At 37.0% G+C, this 17090-nt stretch overlaps 2 long non-coding RNA genes across 2 annotated transcripts; both read left to right on the forward strand.

The window, feature by feature from the left end:
• Nucleotides 1-1582: 1582 nt before the first annotated feature.
• On the forward strand, nucleotides 1583-2787 carry LOC128019568 (uncharacterized). Its single transcript, XR_008185202.1, has 3 exons — nucleotides 1583-1825; nucleotides 2282-2533; nucleotides 2692-2787. It is a non-coding gene; the product is annotated as an uncharacterized LOC128019568 (long non-coding RNA).
• A 75-nt stretch (nucleotides 2788-2862) lies between these two features.
• Nucleotides 2863-4473, forward strand: LOC128019567 (uncharacterized). The gene is made up of 3 exons (XR_008185201.1): nucleotides 2863-2917; nucleotides 3046-3110; nucleotides 3819-4473. It is a non-coding gene; the product is annotated as an uncharacterized LOC128019567 (long non-coding RNA).
• The last annotated feature ends 12617 nt before the right edge of the window (nucleotides 4474-17090 follow it).

Consider the following 17090-nt stretch of genomic DNA (forward strand, 5'->3'; position numbering starts at 1 on the left):
TAAAGCCGTATAGTATAGTAATATATCCTTAAAATGTCACATTTTGCAGACAGAACCCAAAGGAAGCTCAAAATAGTGATGGGAAGTTTGGATAATTTTACAGACTCTGACCTTTGAGTCTCGTTCAGCAAATGAACAAATCTTTTCTGAGTCATTTCGTTCATTTCATTCATTTTATCAAATATAATTAAAATCTTAAAAGTGTTACTACCCTAACATTTCTATACACAAACGTTGATCACACTACAAACAATACAAAACTATAATACTATAAGAATCAGAAAAGATTAATTCATTGTTTTCCTGGGACTTCAGTCAATGATTATCTCACCTCACGTCTTATCTGACAAGTCTTCGGGTTTGAGTCGTTCCTTCGTCACGTGACAGACCCATAAGCTTTAAAGACTGTATAAAAGGCTTTAACCTATCGTTCATTCTTTTGTCACGTGACATGACAGCATTGGATAGAGAAATTAATTTACAAATTCCTTATAAACAGGTGCAGAGTTATTATTATCATCATCATTATTATAATTATTATATACTCTTACAGTTACTGCGTTTCTGCACCCAAATTGTAGCTTTTTACTTTTTCATTTTCCATACACTGAATGTTGTTACAAAGGTAATAAAGAGTTGGGTATTATTATTATTAATAATCTCTTTCCGGCTCAGACTCAATAGGTTAAAGCTTATGGGTCTGTCACGTGATGAACGAATGATTTGAAAAACCAGGAGACTCGAGAGATTAACTAATCAATTCTCTTTCCGGCTCAGACTGCATTGACTGAATAGACTCAAAAGCCACATACTCACACAAAGACAGGAATATAAGAGGTGCTATTACTTTTCTGACCAATTTGATCTTTGAATTACTCTTTTGCTATAATTAAAATAGCAGTTAGCAATTATGAACAAGTCCTGAGAGACTAAACATACTGTAATGATCAAAGAGGGGACTAAAAATACAGAAAATTATAAGCGTTTTTTTTTCTCCCAGACTCACTGTCTCTCTCTCTCTTGATCTAAATATAGCCTTCCCACAGCCTGCAGCCGAGTATCTCAGAGAATCCTGCTCCGACTGCACCTGTAAAACATCCCTCATTACATCCCTCCACCCCAGCCTTGTCCTGCTCCCATATCCTCCTCACCCCCGGCAGCTGTGGGACGCTTCAGCAGAAACACCCTATCAGATTAAATTCACTGAGGTGTTTCATCGTACTTTGAACTGTGTTTAGTTTGGTGTGTCTTGATTCTGGTGAAGAGAGAAGGGATGTTTTTTCTGAAAGCAACTATGGTCACAAGTTGCACTGAACTCTGTTCGTAAGGACAGAACTTGTGACCATACAGGTCAGTTTGTATTCCTGATATTAGCATTTTAACATGGAATTTCACAGGAATTTCAAATGGGTTTTAGAATGGCAAACAGTTCTGAATATATGAGTAAAAGAATGTCTTGACATTATTTGAACAAGCATTTCTTCTACAATATACAGGAAACACAGTCAGACCTCATGCGAATTCATTTGAAATCATTGTCTTCTTTATAAACATACACTACCATTCCAAAGTTTGGTTCACTCTAAAAAACGCTGGGTTGTTTTTTCAACCCAACTGCTGGGTTGAGGCCGTTGGATAGGACTTTGGGATGTTTTAACCCAAGTTTGGGTTGAAAATAACTATCTTTTTTAACCCAGCGGGGGTGGGTTGAGGACGCGGACGTGAAGGAGAGCACGCACGTCACGTCAAAATCGTACGTCTCTCCAGTGCGAGCAGCCGCCATTTTCTCAGCGTGATAGAAGCGAGAAGCGAGTGAAAGACTATGGTAAGTAACGTTAAGTATTCAAAATGTAAAGTTATCTTTTATTGTTTACCTGGTTGTATGAAAGGCGGAAGGTTTTATGAAAGGCGGAAACAAAGGAGCTTAACGTTATATCTAACGTTATATAAAAAAAACGGACGCGGTTTTCGCCTCGGACACGGAGGTCTTAACTGCCTCATGTAACGTTACTGAACGGAGGATGTACTTTTAATATAACGTCTGTGAATGTATTTTGTCATATTTACATAAGATTTTACATTATCTGTTCTCTTTGAGGCGTTAACAGACGGTTATGGTCACGGTTAAGCTCATGTGAATTTGTCTTTTTTTTTCGCGGTTAAACTGAATGTATGTTTGTCTCCTAAAGGAAACGGCATTGTGTAGTAAAGACTAGCATAATTATTTTGAGGCTGTTGAAGTGGTAACTGTTAAAAGTATGTTTTACATGTAATGTTTCAGACTTGTCCAGCTCCTGTCTTCATTGTCCTCGCGCCGAGAGTTAAAGACACAGAAGCTGTTTGTGTGAGGAGTCACAGACCTGTGTGAGGATGAGGAGGAGGTGTTCTTCTTAAGAGAGGGACAGACGGTTTAAAGAGAGTAAACTTCAGAATAACATCAAGTTATCTTTATTTTTACTAAGACTAAAATAATGTGTGTTTTTTTAGATGTTGAAATCCAGAGACAAGATAACTTCATTCTTTTGAGACTGATGTAAGTTAAATTATTATTACTTTTTTTTTTTTTTTTGAAAATTAATGTTTCTGTTGTGTCCTGCCTGTCAACTTCACATGTTGATGCAAAAACAGTGTGATTTTATATATGTATGTATGTATATGTTATATTGAAACCATTGATGTCCCTCTTTGCAGAACTCAAACTAACTGGAGTTAAGGACACACAAGTCTGCTTGTGTGAGGAGGTGGTTTTCTCAGCTTCTTCTGAAGAGAGGGAAAGATCGTTTAAGGCAAGTAAACTTCATAATTTCATGTTATCAGTTGTTGTTTTTTTACTAAGAGTAAAATAATGTTTGTTTTTTGTTTTTGTAGATGTTAAAAGCAAGAGACATGGGAGATCATCATTCCCTTGAGATTTTATGTAAGTTATTTTTAGAAAATAAATTTTTTTGTTGTCTCCTGCCAGTTTACTTCACATTTTGATGCAACAACAGTGTGATTACGTGCTCATTTCATTAAGACCATTGATGTCTGTGTTTTTTATTGCAGAACTCAAACCAACTTTGGAGTTGTCTGATTTGGAGAGTCATTATTCTTGGTCTGCGCTCTTAGAGGTAAAGTTCACACAAAAAATCATTTACTTGCCCTCAAGTCATTCCAAACCTATAAGACTTTTGTCTGTCTTTACAACATAAATTAATATATTTTTAGTTTTCTCATAATATTTGTTAATCCATTTATAGTTTAGATAATCTGTATTTTCAAGCTTCATAAATATAGAGTTATTGTAGAAGTAAATTCTGATATTTATATATGAATACATCTTAAATTATATGATAGCAAACATGTATGTTCAAAATAAAATATTGGTCTCCCAGACCAGCAATGGAGGACACAAATTAAGAGAATATTAAATATATTCATATGTTTTCCAAAAAATGAACAGGGTTTGTATGAGTCTGGAAAAACATGAGGAGAGTAAATTATAAACATTTAAATTATTTGGTGAACTAACGGTTTGAAGAGCAGCCCTCCACGTACATGAATATTGTGAGGTATGTGAATGTCATGTCTGTTTTAATGTTTCAGTAAAGAAGCTTTCTGAAATCAATATTTATTCAAACAATATCGCATGTCCTCACACTAGTGCTGCCTTTATAGACTTCATGAGAGCTGTGGTGGACTGAGACATTAAACAACCACACAAAGTGTTGAAACTTTAAAACCGATTATTTACCTATCCTTACGGATGTGAATACACCTCTACCTGAAAATGGATAGTTTAATTAAATGTTTAATTTTTTCAAATTTGTTTCTCTTAGGCCACTGATGAAGAACAGGCGGTGACTGGGATGAATGCTGGTCAGAGAGGAGAATCGTCTTTCCCCTAAACTGATGCAGCGGTGGTTTTAAAGAAGGACGCTGCCCTGGATGATGTAGAAGATGTCACATGCTGATGGGGTTTCTTCATGATTACATCAGTTATGCTAAAGAGATCATGAAAATTGACCGTGATGCATGATCTGTATTCATGGACAATGAAACAAACTGTAAGTGTATAATTTGTTAAAAAAAAAAAGTTAAATGCTTTTTCTGTGTTGTTTAGTAGAAAAGTTTACACTCTGTCATTCATACACCTGCTAACATTCTTTCACACACACACACACACACACACACACACATGCGTCTGTTAAAGGTTATAATATCAAAGTTAATGTTGTGATTTATTTGTGTACTGTCATGCCAGAATAGTTGGAAAAAAAACTAATTGTAAATTTATTGTATGTGTTTTCGTATATTTTTATACAATATATACAATTGAACAAAGTCCAATTTGATCTTAAGTTATATTCATCAAATGTTCAATGCTTTGTTTATGAACTCTGTAGCTGTTAATGCCATCCTTTTCTGCATTTCTTCTAACATGTTACTTTTTGACTTTTCTCTTGTTTTTAATAAATATTTTCCTTTTGGTAATTATTATTTGTGTGTAAAAGTGATATTTAAAATGAACAACATTTGTAGGTTTAATGCCTAGCTCAATTTGGGTTAATTTTAACGTAGAAACGCATTGTTTCCCCACATGGCTGCACTCTGCGAGTTTATTTTCTGCCAGCAGGAGGCGCTAAGAGCGGGAGAGGTAGGTTTCTCCGGTAACGGCTGCAGAGCGGTGCTGAGCTCACAAACGCTGCCTTATCAAGCATATGCGAAATGATATCGAACATTTTCTAAATACAGTAGTTTTCCTTCTGAAATACAGTGATAAAAAAAACACCCGCTCTGTTTTTTTAAACCCTGCAATATAGTCATTTTAAACCATAAAAAAGGCAACCCAGCAGGCTGGGTTAAATATGATAACCCAACTGGTTGGGTTAAAATAACCCAGCGCTGGGTTCGTCCCTTTTTGACCCAGCGCTGGGTTGTCAAAATAACCCAAATTGGGTTGTTTTCAACCCAGCAGTTTTTAGAGTGTTGATTTATGTATTAAAAGAAAATCAAAAAGGACATCTTAAATTTAATCAAAAGTAACAGTAAAGACTAAAGTAACAGTAAACACTTTCAAAATGAATTTCAAAATTTCTAATAAATTATTTTCTTTTAAACTTTCTATTCATCATCCTGTACAAGTATGTGTTTGTAAATGTATCAGTTCCCACTGTTTTTAACATTGACAAAAATAATAAATGTTTTTTTGAGTAGCAAATCAGCACCTTAGAATGAGGATCATGTGACACTGAGACTGGAGTAATGATGTATAAATCATCATAGGTGTAGATAACATTTTACAATTTATTCACACAGAAAACAGTTCTTTAAAATTGTCATAATATTTCACAATATTTTAGCTTTCACTGTATTTTTAAGTAAATGAACGTTCTTTGTGAACATAAGAAACTTCTTTCCAAAACATAACAAAACTGTTGCTGACAACGAACCCACAATTTTCCCACATTCACCAAGGCAGCACTCAAATATTGATTTAATGCATTCATTTCATTAATGTTATGTCAGAAAGGTTAAGGCGATAACAGCACATAGCAATCTGAAAAAAGACAAAAAGAAAAAGATATGTTCCCATTGGAATATTATTACTGAGGGAGCTGTAGCACTGGGGTTACTTTATCAGTTCATGATGAATTAGTTTGGAAAACTGGGTCACACTGGGTCAGTAGCATTGTTATATCAAGGCCAAACAAAGAGAAGGGTGTAGTGCTACAGCTCTTTATATAGTATGTTGTGTCCTGTTATTCCCTGATATATGTAAACACTAGCCTAACTCACCCACCACAACTCCACTAATGCTAAACGTCGCCTAATATTTTTATCTGAGCCTTCAGACCCTGCTGCACCCCTGTTTGCTCCCAAGCTACAGCTGCACAAGGTTACAGGAAAAAGCCCTTCTGGCAGAAAGTGGCCTTCGCTGAACTGAGCAGTCAGCTAAGAATGAGACAGCCACGGTTTGTCAGCTTGTGTGCATAATTGTGTGTTCTGCCTTGCTGAGTGAAGGCTTGTGATGATTAAAGGAGGCTGGAGATGAATCATTGTCACCTCCTGACACACACACACACACACACACACACACACACACACACAGACTGCCTACCTCTATTTTACACAAATACCCACACCAACAAATGTGAAGATGTCAGTCTCTGTCTCTTTTGACAGAACACATCAGGCGTGCAATAAGAAGGCCAACAACTACAAAACACACTAACGTAAAAGGAAAACATGAAAATGACCCTTTAATAATGATAATTGATCTTTCAAATAAAATGTTACCGACATACTTAAAATGCATAAAAACATAAAAAAACTATTGCTGATCTCAAACATTTGAACTGTAGTTTCTACTCTTCACCATCTCTGTGCAAAACTTTGTGCTTTCAGTGTGCAAGAAGCAGTCAATCTTGAAGCCATTAGTTAAATTGAAGTGCATAAATTAAAGGGGGGGTGAAATGCTCGTTTTCACTCAATATCCTTTTAATCTTGACTACCTATAGAGTAGTACTGCATCCTTCATAACTCCAAAAAGTCTTTATTTTTATTATATTTATAAAAGAAAGATAGTCTGTACCGATTTTTCCCGGAAAAACACGAGCGCCTAGAGGCGTGACGTGTGGGCGGAGCTAAAGAATCACGAGCGCCAGTAGGCTTTTGAGTTGAGAGCGTGTGGAAGCTGTGACACAGATCCAGAGGCTGAAATTTAACAAGAGCAGCATCAGCAAAGGCGGTATGCTATGTGGTATGTACTGAAACTGTATATATTTGCTTAGCGGTTTTGGAAAATGACTTATTTCCACTTTATGTCGTCTTTTTTTTTTTTTTTTTTTTAAGCTGTAGATGTGGAAAGTGCAGTTTGATGACAACATCGCATGTTGTTTACTTGATGTGCTCACGCGCCTATAGCTAAGTTAACAACACAGAGATATTTGAAGCAGTTTTACTCACCGCATGCGGTTCCAACACACGATCGTGACCCTTTTTCGTTGGGACTGCATTATCCTTAAGAAATAAACGATGTGCAATCCGAAATGCAGGGAACAAACAAAAACACTTGCACAACTCCGTTGATGCTCTGTAAAAATAAACTCCATCCACTGGTCCCTTAATGCTGTTTCTCTTTTGGTAATCTGTGCAGGATTGTCTTGCCCTGGAAACCAAAAACACTTCTTTTGTGACTTTTCACGACACTCTCGCTCTGATCAGTGAATGTCTGTGCTGCTCAGCCTCGCTATACGGGAGCGCTCGCTCTTCCGGGAGAAGTGCGTCAGGACCCATATAAGGAAATTCCGCTCCATCTAACGTCACACAGAGCCATACTCGAAAAAAAACTTTCCGAAACTTGTGACAAACCGGAAGAGTTTTTTTTGGGACAAAAATACTCCTTCAAACGTACAACTTAATTTTTGAAACTTTGTCCATGTTTAGCATGGGAATCCAACTCTTTAATAGTGTAAAAAACTCAGTATGCATGAAATAGCATTTCACCCCCCCTTTAAATTAGTATGTTGTAGAAGTATATAAATTGGAATCTAGTCAAAAAACTTTGATCAAACTAATGCACATTAGGAGAGACTTCTTTTGGAAGATCTTGCTAACCCCAAACTTTTGAACGGTAAAGTGTAAATTGCTAAAAAGTTGCTAAATAAGGACTACAACTACCATGGAGAAGTGAGTTTATATGCTAAATGAATCAAACAGTGGTTGTAGTCATTCAGTATTTCTCTACAGCCAATATGCTAGTAAAATGCTATTAATATGTTATAAACATGCAAATGAGCAACTAGTTCATAGTGAATATGTGTTCCCTAATCTAAAGCCTTACAGGGTCTATACATAATTAATAAATTATTTCATTTTATTATTTATAATTTTTTTATTTTGTTAAGTGTATTTAATAATTAGAGAGAGAAATTATTCTAAGTAAATAAATAAACATTACAGAAAGTAAACTTTTAAATTATATAAAATTGTCCAATACATTTCTGGTTTGAATTAATACTATTACCCCTGACCCTTGGCTAAACCCTTTCCCCTTACTTACTGTCACTAGGTCTGGCAAGCGTTCATTGAGTTAATTACATCAAGAATTAAGAATTAAGAATTATTACTAAATATTTTCTCTATTTTTTAATTTTAAATTTTATTTTTTAAATATTAATAGCACTTGAATGTAGGGCATGTAAGAGAAATGCTGAAAATCTGCAGAAGACATGTGTTTCACATGTGTTAAACTGAGTGCAGTGACACTTGGCCTGAATTACAGGGCCAGTCCAACAAAACTGGACTCCGATACTTTGCTTTCAAAGCAAAATACTCTTGAGCCAAGGATATGGCTCAGAAATCAGTTGCTGTGTGTTAAATTGAGCCAGAATACCAGAGTCTTGTGATATCCATAATCAACAGATGAGCATGCGTTTTTGTCAGTTCATATTTGTGTGTGTTTGTGTATCCCAGTGACCTGCTGTCCTCAGACTATATGGAGATACACTAAGAGAAGAGGAAGCACATCCTTTGAAAGGCATGAACTATTTATTCTAGTTATTCATACAGCGGCTATTTTAATCATTGCGGTAATTATAGCTCCAGTATCGTTTCATTTGAAAAAAATTTTAAACTGCTCTACCTCTCACACCAAGATCATTATAACAATTGAGGATCTACCACAGTATAGTTGCTTTCATAGTTATAATTTATACTGTGTAAGTTATGTAGTGTCAGTTATTTTTTTGTCTGCCTTGAAATATATATATTTTTTTATCCTTCCTGTTAATGATATCAGTAGTAAATCGCTGAGCCACAAATGGAGAATGTTTTTTTGAGAATGTGCCAACGGTATAAACTTATAATTACTCTACAATCATGAGATATCAAAATCATGAGATGTTTAAAACATACTTTCCAGTACGCCAACAATTCATAAGGCCAGTTTATTTTTATTGTTCTCATGAAGTATTCTAATTTGTTGAGATCACCTGTTTCCTGTGTCTTGTACCGGTGGTCGTCTGAGACAAGGTCTTTACAGGGGATCTGTATCTGGGGCTCTAGGTGTCCTGGTCTCCGCTGTCTTTCAGGGCTGTAGAGGTCCTTTCTAGGTGCTGATCCACCATCTGATCTGGATACGTACTGGATCCGGGTGACTGCAGTGACTATCTGATCTGGATACAGACTGGATCTGATGACAATGGTGACCTCGGAATAAGAGAAAACCAGACTAATATTAGCGTAGATGCCATTCTTCTAATGATGTAGCAAGTACATTGGGTGTTATGGGAAGTGTTCCGGCTCTGGTTTACCTAATTAATGCAGCCTAAAAATCCTTTAATGGATTTGGATATTAGAAGCACATTAGTGTGTTATGTGTAAGCCAGGTTGAAGAGAACTAACCAGGAATACTGTCAATGTACTGTAGGTTATGACAAAATGATGGAGGTACTACCAGAATACTTCATTAATTAACCCTTGGAATATGGAGACTGAGTTGGATGGCCCATACGGCACCAGAAATTCGTTGTGGCGTAATAAATGGTGTAATAAAACCAGTTAAATGTCCTCTGTGGATCCAACATTGTGGAGATGCAAGCTCTGCGTAGCTGTTTCAGGGCTGCTGGAACCATAGAGAGGGGGTAGCAATACGTTACAGTCAATACACAACCACAAACCTCCTTTTTGCTCGAAAAGAAGAGGTTTGAAGTGGCAGGGAATGATGATGGGCATATTAAGTTTTTTGCGAGCTTCCTCAATGTATTCCTCCATGGCCGTCTGTTCCAGGATGGACAGGGGATAGATCTTCCCCTTGGGTAAGGTGGCCCCAGGCAACCGGTCAAAAGAGCAGTACCATGGCCGGTGAGGTGGTAAATTGGTGGCCAACTGATCGTTTAACACGTTCTGGGATGCCAGATACTCATAAAGAATTGCATGTTGGTTTGTGGTCTCTGGATTCTCGATTGTGGTGGAGTTAAGGGGGATGATGGGAGCTGATGATGGCTGCTCGTTGGCTGACTGGTGAGATGGTGTTCTTGACAGTAGTAACTCTACTTTTGGATTTCTCCTGTGTTCCAATACAACAACTGAGAATGTTGTGACATCCAAGGGCATCCCAGGATGATGTCAGCGGTGGAACCTTCCACCACCATGAACAAAATCAGTTCTTGATGGAGACTTCGAATGCAGAACATAGAGGTGGGAGTCCAGTGTCAAATGTGACCACAACCCAACAGCTTTCCTCCGAATTGAGTGGATATTTAAAACTTGTGAGCAGGGTCTCTTTTTAAGATGCAGTCTTTGGAGGAGGTCGAGTGAGACTAAAACATCAATGAAGAATCCTCCACCCCTTGTGTTGTGACACCTGCTTTTATCCTGTTCCATTCAACATTAAATCATGCTGTGAGTGCTGTTAAACTACCTCCTCTTCTTTGATGCTCCACACAGGTCTGATGGAATGTGTCTACTTACATTGGTTCAGGTGCTGGAGAGGTGACAGATGGTGAGGCGGATGGATGAATCTGAGTGGACAAATCCAGAGCACAAGCTGTGAGATGTTGGGATATACACGTGGATTGTTTTATAAAGTTCTCTAGTCCTGTCACATCATTATAAACTGCCATCTCCTGGCGGATGTCACGATGTCAGTAATTGACTGAGTGCTTGAACTAATTCAGCGTATGGATCTGGATTCCATTCATCACATTCTTTGGCATTGCATTGCATGTTGGTCAGGTCTTCTGTCAGCAAACAGAAGGAGACAACACAGATAACTACTAAACACACTGATGTTTATTAAGAGAATTTTGGAGAGGACCAAGCTATGATCTTATTAGTGAAGAGACTTGGCGTGGTGATGGTCTTCAAAGCATGATGTTGACTTCCACTGGTAGGATCACAGATGGATGAAGACTGAAGAGGACAAAAGAGGGATCGATGACAAGTAGGTATTACAAGTAGGTAGCCGGGTAATTTGCTTCACAGTAGTGGACAACGAGACCTGAAACTGGTGAAGTGAAGAGTCTTTAATTATAATCCACAAAGTAAATACAAGGAATCTTGGAGCAGGGTTGCACAACACATTAACACAACTAAACATGACAGTGAATAGACAAAGACAAAGAACCAAACCAAGGGAACTAATGTCATAATTAACATAGGTGGAAACTAATGAACTAATAAAGGAACAACGGAAAACTACTGTAGGTCAAGGCAGGTGAAAATAAATACAAGGAAATCTAAACAGAGGCAGAACTTAAATGTGGCAAGGACTTAATCCCTAAAGAGCCCAACAAAAAGCATAGGAAAAGTTGACAAACAAACACTTGTTTGTGTGTATGTGTGTGTGCAGACATGGAGGAGGATTTGTCTTGGCTCCGATGGAGGAAAAAAGCGAGCTGTAAGAGTTTGAGTGGGACGCAGCTGAAGCTGGATACAGGTCACAAAGAGTTGCACTGCAGAGCAGAACAAGAACACTGTCAATGACACTCTCTGCAAACCAGCACACATCCCATAATATCAGACAGCTTGACATTAAGTAATTATGGATTAATTAGGCCATTCATTACATTTATTACAAATATTTGATACATTTTTATGAAATAATTTCCAAAATAACACTATTGTTTAAAATATTTGGATTCACATAAACATTTTTATGATTTAAAAAAAAAAAAATGGTCCCATTTATTAGTGTAGCTATTTTTGTATGTTTTAAAAACCAATTATATTTGTCATGACTTCTTTCAAAAACTATAAAAACTACTTTCCCACATAAACATTCGAACGGTAGTTGTTGCATGACACAGGACTGATGGTAGCGCTCACCTTTTCTTCTCCAGACAAGCCTTTTTCCAGATGCCCCAAACAATCGGAAAATGGCTTCATCGGAGAATATGACTTTGCCCCAGTCCTCAGCAGTCCATTCACTATACTTTCTGCAGAAGATCAATCTGTCCCTGATGTTTTTTGGAGAGAAGTGGCTTCTTTGCTGCCCTTCTTGACACCAGGCCATCTTCCAAAAGTCTTAGCCTCACTGTGCGTGCAGATGCGCTCACACCTGCCTGCTGCCATTCCTGAGCAAACTCCGATCCCGCAGCTGAATCCTCTTTAGGAGACGATCCTGGCGCTTGCTGGACTTTCTTGGACGCCCTGAAGCCTTCTTTACAAGAATTGAACCTCTTTCCTTGAAGTTCTTGATGATCCTATAAATTGTTGATTTAGGTGCAATCTTACTAGCCACAATATCCTTGCCTGTGAAGCCATTTTTATGCAACGCAATGATGGCTGCACGCGCTTCTTTGCAGGTCACCATGGTTAACAATGAAAGAACAATGATTTCAAGCATCACCCTCCTTTTAAATTGTCAAGTCTGCCATTCTAACCCAATCAGTCTGACATAATGATCTCCAGCCTTGTACTCCTCAACATTCTCACCTGAGTTAACAAGGCGATTACTGAAATGATCTCAGCAGGTCCTTTAATGACAGCAATGAAATGCAGTGGAAAGGTTTTTTTTGGCATTAAGTTAATTTTCATGGCAAATAAGTACTATGCAATTCATCTGATCACTCTTCATAACATTCTGGAGTATATGCAGACTGCTATTATAAAAACTTAAGCAACAACTTTTCTAATTTCCAATATTTATGTAATTCTCAAAACTTTTGGCCACGACTGTACACAAGCAGGATGGTAACTTCTGCTCTCTCAACCAGATAACCACTTTCAGTTTACTCTGAATAAAGGCCATATTTAATACAAATCTAATAGGTACGTATTTACAAGCAATCAATTCATTATTCGTGAACTGATTAAAAGCCACTAGAGCTGCTAATCCACTGAAACATGATGGTTGATATTGTTTATTTTTAAGTGATGAAGTATGTGGGCGTAAGTAATGGAGGAGTGTGGAGAAACACCATCATAACCTTTCCACCCTCTTTCAGTCCTGTAAAAACTTAGGCCTTTGTGACAGGACATAATTACTCTCTTTACTCCCTTTTCCCCCTTGCAGAGGTGCTGGCTGGCAAACTCACCTGGTACAGACAGCTCACACTAGCACTGGTCTGCATGACCACATTCAGAAGTTATTACATTTATACATTTAGCAGACACTTTTATCCAAAGCGAATTCAGGCTAACATTTTTTACCTAAAATGCATTTCCTGGGAATCAAATCCATAACCTCTTGCACTGCAAACAATGCGCCACCACTAAGCCACAGAAATAGTGCACTCTGATTGTCAAGTTTCAATACTGAGCAGACGTTTCTTATAGTTATTCTTATTAACGCTTATTGATGCTTCAAAAAAATCTAAAACCCTGCCCCCCGGTTTTAAGTGCTTTTTGGGTAAGTGTAGATTATTCTATCATTGGGTACATGGTCTTTGATCTGTATTGATCTGTGTGACCAAAATTTTAACGATATTAATACTTAAATATATATATATATATATATATAAATTTACACTTAAATATATGTATGTATGTATGTATGTATATATGTGTGTGTGTGTGTGTGTGTGTATTTGTGTGTGTGTGTATATATATATATATATATATATATATATATATATATATATATATATATATATATATATATATATATATATATATATATATATATAATTTAAAAATAACAGTGAGTATTGTGGTGTGTGCACTCACATGTATTCAAAGTATAAGGACAATATTGTATCACCCATTAGATAAAGTTAATTAAGCATTATACACTAACAGTTACTTACACCTAAAGTAATTATTAATTATTTGTTAATGCCAGTCAGCTTGACACAAACTATATTGTGTAAGGATTCTTAGAAATGCATTACACCTAAAATCTCCAACTCTCATTAAAATTAAGGATTTCAGGTTGCATAAATTGCTGTCAGTGAGAACACCCTTAAGCCATACACCCCTTCCGTAAATCACATGTACACACACAGTGTGGTATGTTCTCCTTGAAGCAGACCATTCTGAAATAATCCATTGCCTCTCTATTTCCTTGTATGCTGATGTAAGATATGGTGACAGTGCTGTTCTCTGTTTTGAAGAACATTCTGCTTCAGTTCCACAAATTAAGAAAATAAGCAATACATTTTACTGACCATATGCAGATCTAAGTTAGAGTGTAGAATTTCATTCTTCTTATGTGAATGCTGTGAAGCTGAAACAGTCTCAGTTATGATTAATTTAATTCTCAAAAACAGCAGTGTTTTGTTTCCCAATAATTTATTTCTTTCCTCTTCTTCCAAACAACAACAAAAGTCAAACGGCGAGGATATTATTCGAGTGCTTCTGCCATCTAGCGAAAAGAAGAAACACTGCTATTTCCACAGCTCCTCTATTCAGCTGGGCTTCAGGTTTTGCTGCTCTTTTCTGGCAGTAGTTATGCTTAAAAATAATATATCTAATAGTAAAGAATTCAACAATACCTTAGTTATGTGGCTCTATTGCCTTTTATAAGATCTACCTTCTCTCACTGAGCCAACCTTATTGATATATCTCAGATCCCCATCATTTCTTGATTGTTTATTTGACAGAAATAATTGATAGCTGCATGGCTCAGCCTTAGAGAGACATCATGAGTTGAATTATGGGATAATCTTAATTCTACATACACTGAACAAAATTATAAACGCAACACTTTTGTTTTTGCCCCCATTTTTCATAAGCTTAACTTTCATAAGATCTAAGACTTTTTCTATTAACACAAAAGGCCTATTTCTCTCAAATACTGTTCACAAATCTGTCTAAATCTGTGTTTCGTGAGCACTTCTTCTTTGTAGAGATAATCCATCCACCTCACAGGTTTGGCATATCAAGATGCTGATTAGACAGTATGATTATTGCTCAGTTATGCCTTAGGCTGGCCACAATAAAAGGACACTCTAAAATGCGCAGTTTTACTGTAGTGGGGGGTCCGGGTGGGTCCGAAAACCAGTCAGGATCTGGTGTGACCACCATTTGCCTTTTAGACAGATTTGTGAACAATATTTGAGAAAAATAGGCCTTTTTTGTGTACACAGAAATGATTGAATAATATTGATTCTTACAAATTTTGACTAATTTCTTAAAATAGAGGTTACTTCAACAACTACTTCTAATGAAGCTCAGTTCAAATGTTATACAATTTCTGTGTTCACTTGAGGATTGTATTCATGATGGATGGCTAAATACAAATCTACACCCTTCACACAGTACCTCAACATTGACTGCTGAGTTGATTCTGAAAGTTTTGTGAAAAGTGTTTCTTGTCAACATTTTTGGTGGAGAAAATGCTTGACATGTTTCGATTCTGGGATCATTAACCTGACTATATAGTGTTTGTTGTCTATATAGGTGCAAGCTTAGGCCTTTCCATGCAACAATCTTCATAACATTAAGCATCATTAAACTCTCACGTTATAAGTTTTCTTTTTGCAATATTTTGAACAAGTCTGCTGCATTTGAAAATGTAAGCGACAATCATCCAATTTCAGATATGCATTAATCCTTTTATATTTCTGTAGTATGTGCTGTTTTATAAGATTAACATTTAGCTTTTGTATGTAGCCAGTATAATCACATGTTAACACCTTTAAGCTGCTTATTCAAAAGAGCTTTGTTTAAATATATTGTACTTCTGTTGTCTGTGGTATTGATGCAGATATTATTGTTGATTTCTAAATTACCTGGAGAAACATCTACTAAATCAAATGTATTAAACCCTCTGTACTCTTACAGATATAGGCATAAATTAAATATGTTTGCCACTGTTTGGCAGTGCTCTAGCATTTTGCATATTTTGCAACATCATGCTTATTATTATTTTGATAATGAAACATTATCCATAGTCGCTGATTGTTTTTTATAGCGACGTCTCATCTACATTTTAAACATATATATATATATATATATATATATATAAGGTTGGGGGTTCGAATCCCAGGGAACACATGTTAGGAAAAATTGTTAGCCTGAATGCAATGTAAGTCGCTTTGGACAAAAGCATCTGCTAAATGCATAAATTTTGTTTTATTTTTATTATTTTATGTAAATGTAAATGTAATATATATTTTAAAAAAAATTTTTTTAAAGTGGGCAAACAATAATGCAATCTATTGTATTGCACTGCATAGAAATCTGCCCAAAACATAGCTGCTGTCTCGTTGACTCCACTGTTTATTTGTGTTTGTACAGACACCCCTCATGACCACACGCTGGCGGATTGCGTAGTGTGCTGCGTGTTGAGCCATGGATGAGTAGAAGGCATTTTCGAGTTAAAGGAGGGATTGTCACCTTTAGAGAGCTGATAGAGATCCTGAATCCAAATCAGTGTCCCTCTCTCTGCAAAAAAACCCCAGCTAGCGATGCAGCTACTCAGAGACATAATACCAGAGATGGCGGACTACCTGTTAGCCATGTCCACTGTACCACACTGCATCTCATAAAGAGAAAAAGGCAAGGGAAGCTGGTTTATACAATCCCTCTGCCACAGCCTGCAGCTGCTGGTGCAACGGTGAGCACGTTTCTATTGCATTGTACTCATAAGACTACACCCTGATTGGTTGAGTCAGAAGAGTCTGTAACTAACTGTGACTGTGACTGTGACTAAATTTGATTGTGGACATTGGTTGGATGTCTGATTTTGTGTGCATGTAGGGGAATAGATCTACTCTCCATTCCGATGCAAGAGAACAGCAATGTGAGCAAAAAGATGGACAAAAGCAGTTTGAGTAAGCAGATGCTACAGCAAGTGTTCACCCTCACCAAGAGTGTGTTTCCCTCCACTCAGAACTCACGACCCGTTCCATAATGTCCAGTGGCAGTCCATGAAAGCTCTCAGACAGCATACACAGCACATACACAAACAGATGTTCATCAACATTTACACGCTGAGCTGGGATGATGATTATCTTGTCCAATTGAAACAAGGGGTTCACCCCAAAACTTGTACTAGGATTTTTGCACTTGTATGTATGCTCTCGTATTTGACACTAAAGCACTTTTGTTTGTCGCTCTGATCAAAATTGATAGTTTCCTCTACAAGAGGGGACTGCAACTGATATTTCAATGTTAAGGGAAAGCCTCCTGCTGCTGATTATTGCCTTCTGCACTCTAAA

Source organism: Carassius gibelio, chromosome A9 (assembly GCF_023724105.1).
Source record: "Carassius gibelio isolate Cgi1373 ecotype wild population from Czech Republic chromosome A9, carGib1.2-hapl.c, whole genome shotgun sequence".
Taxonomy (NCBI): domain Eukaryota; kingdom Metazoa; phylum Chordata; class Actinopteri; order Cypriniformes; family Cyprinidae; genus Carassius; species Carassius gibelio.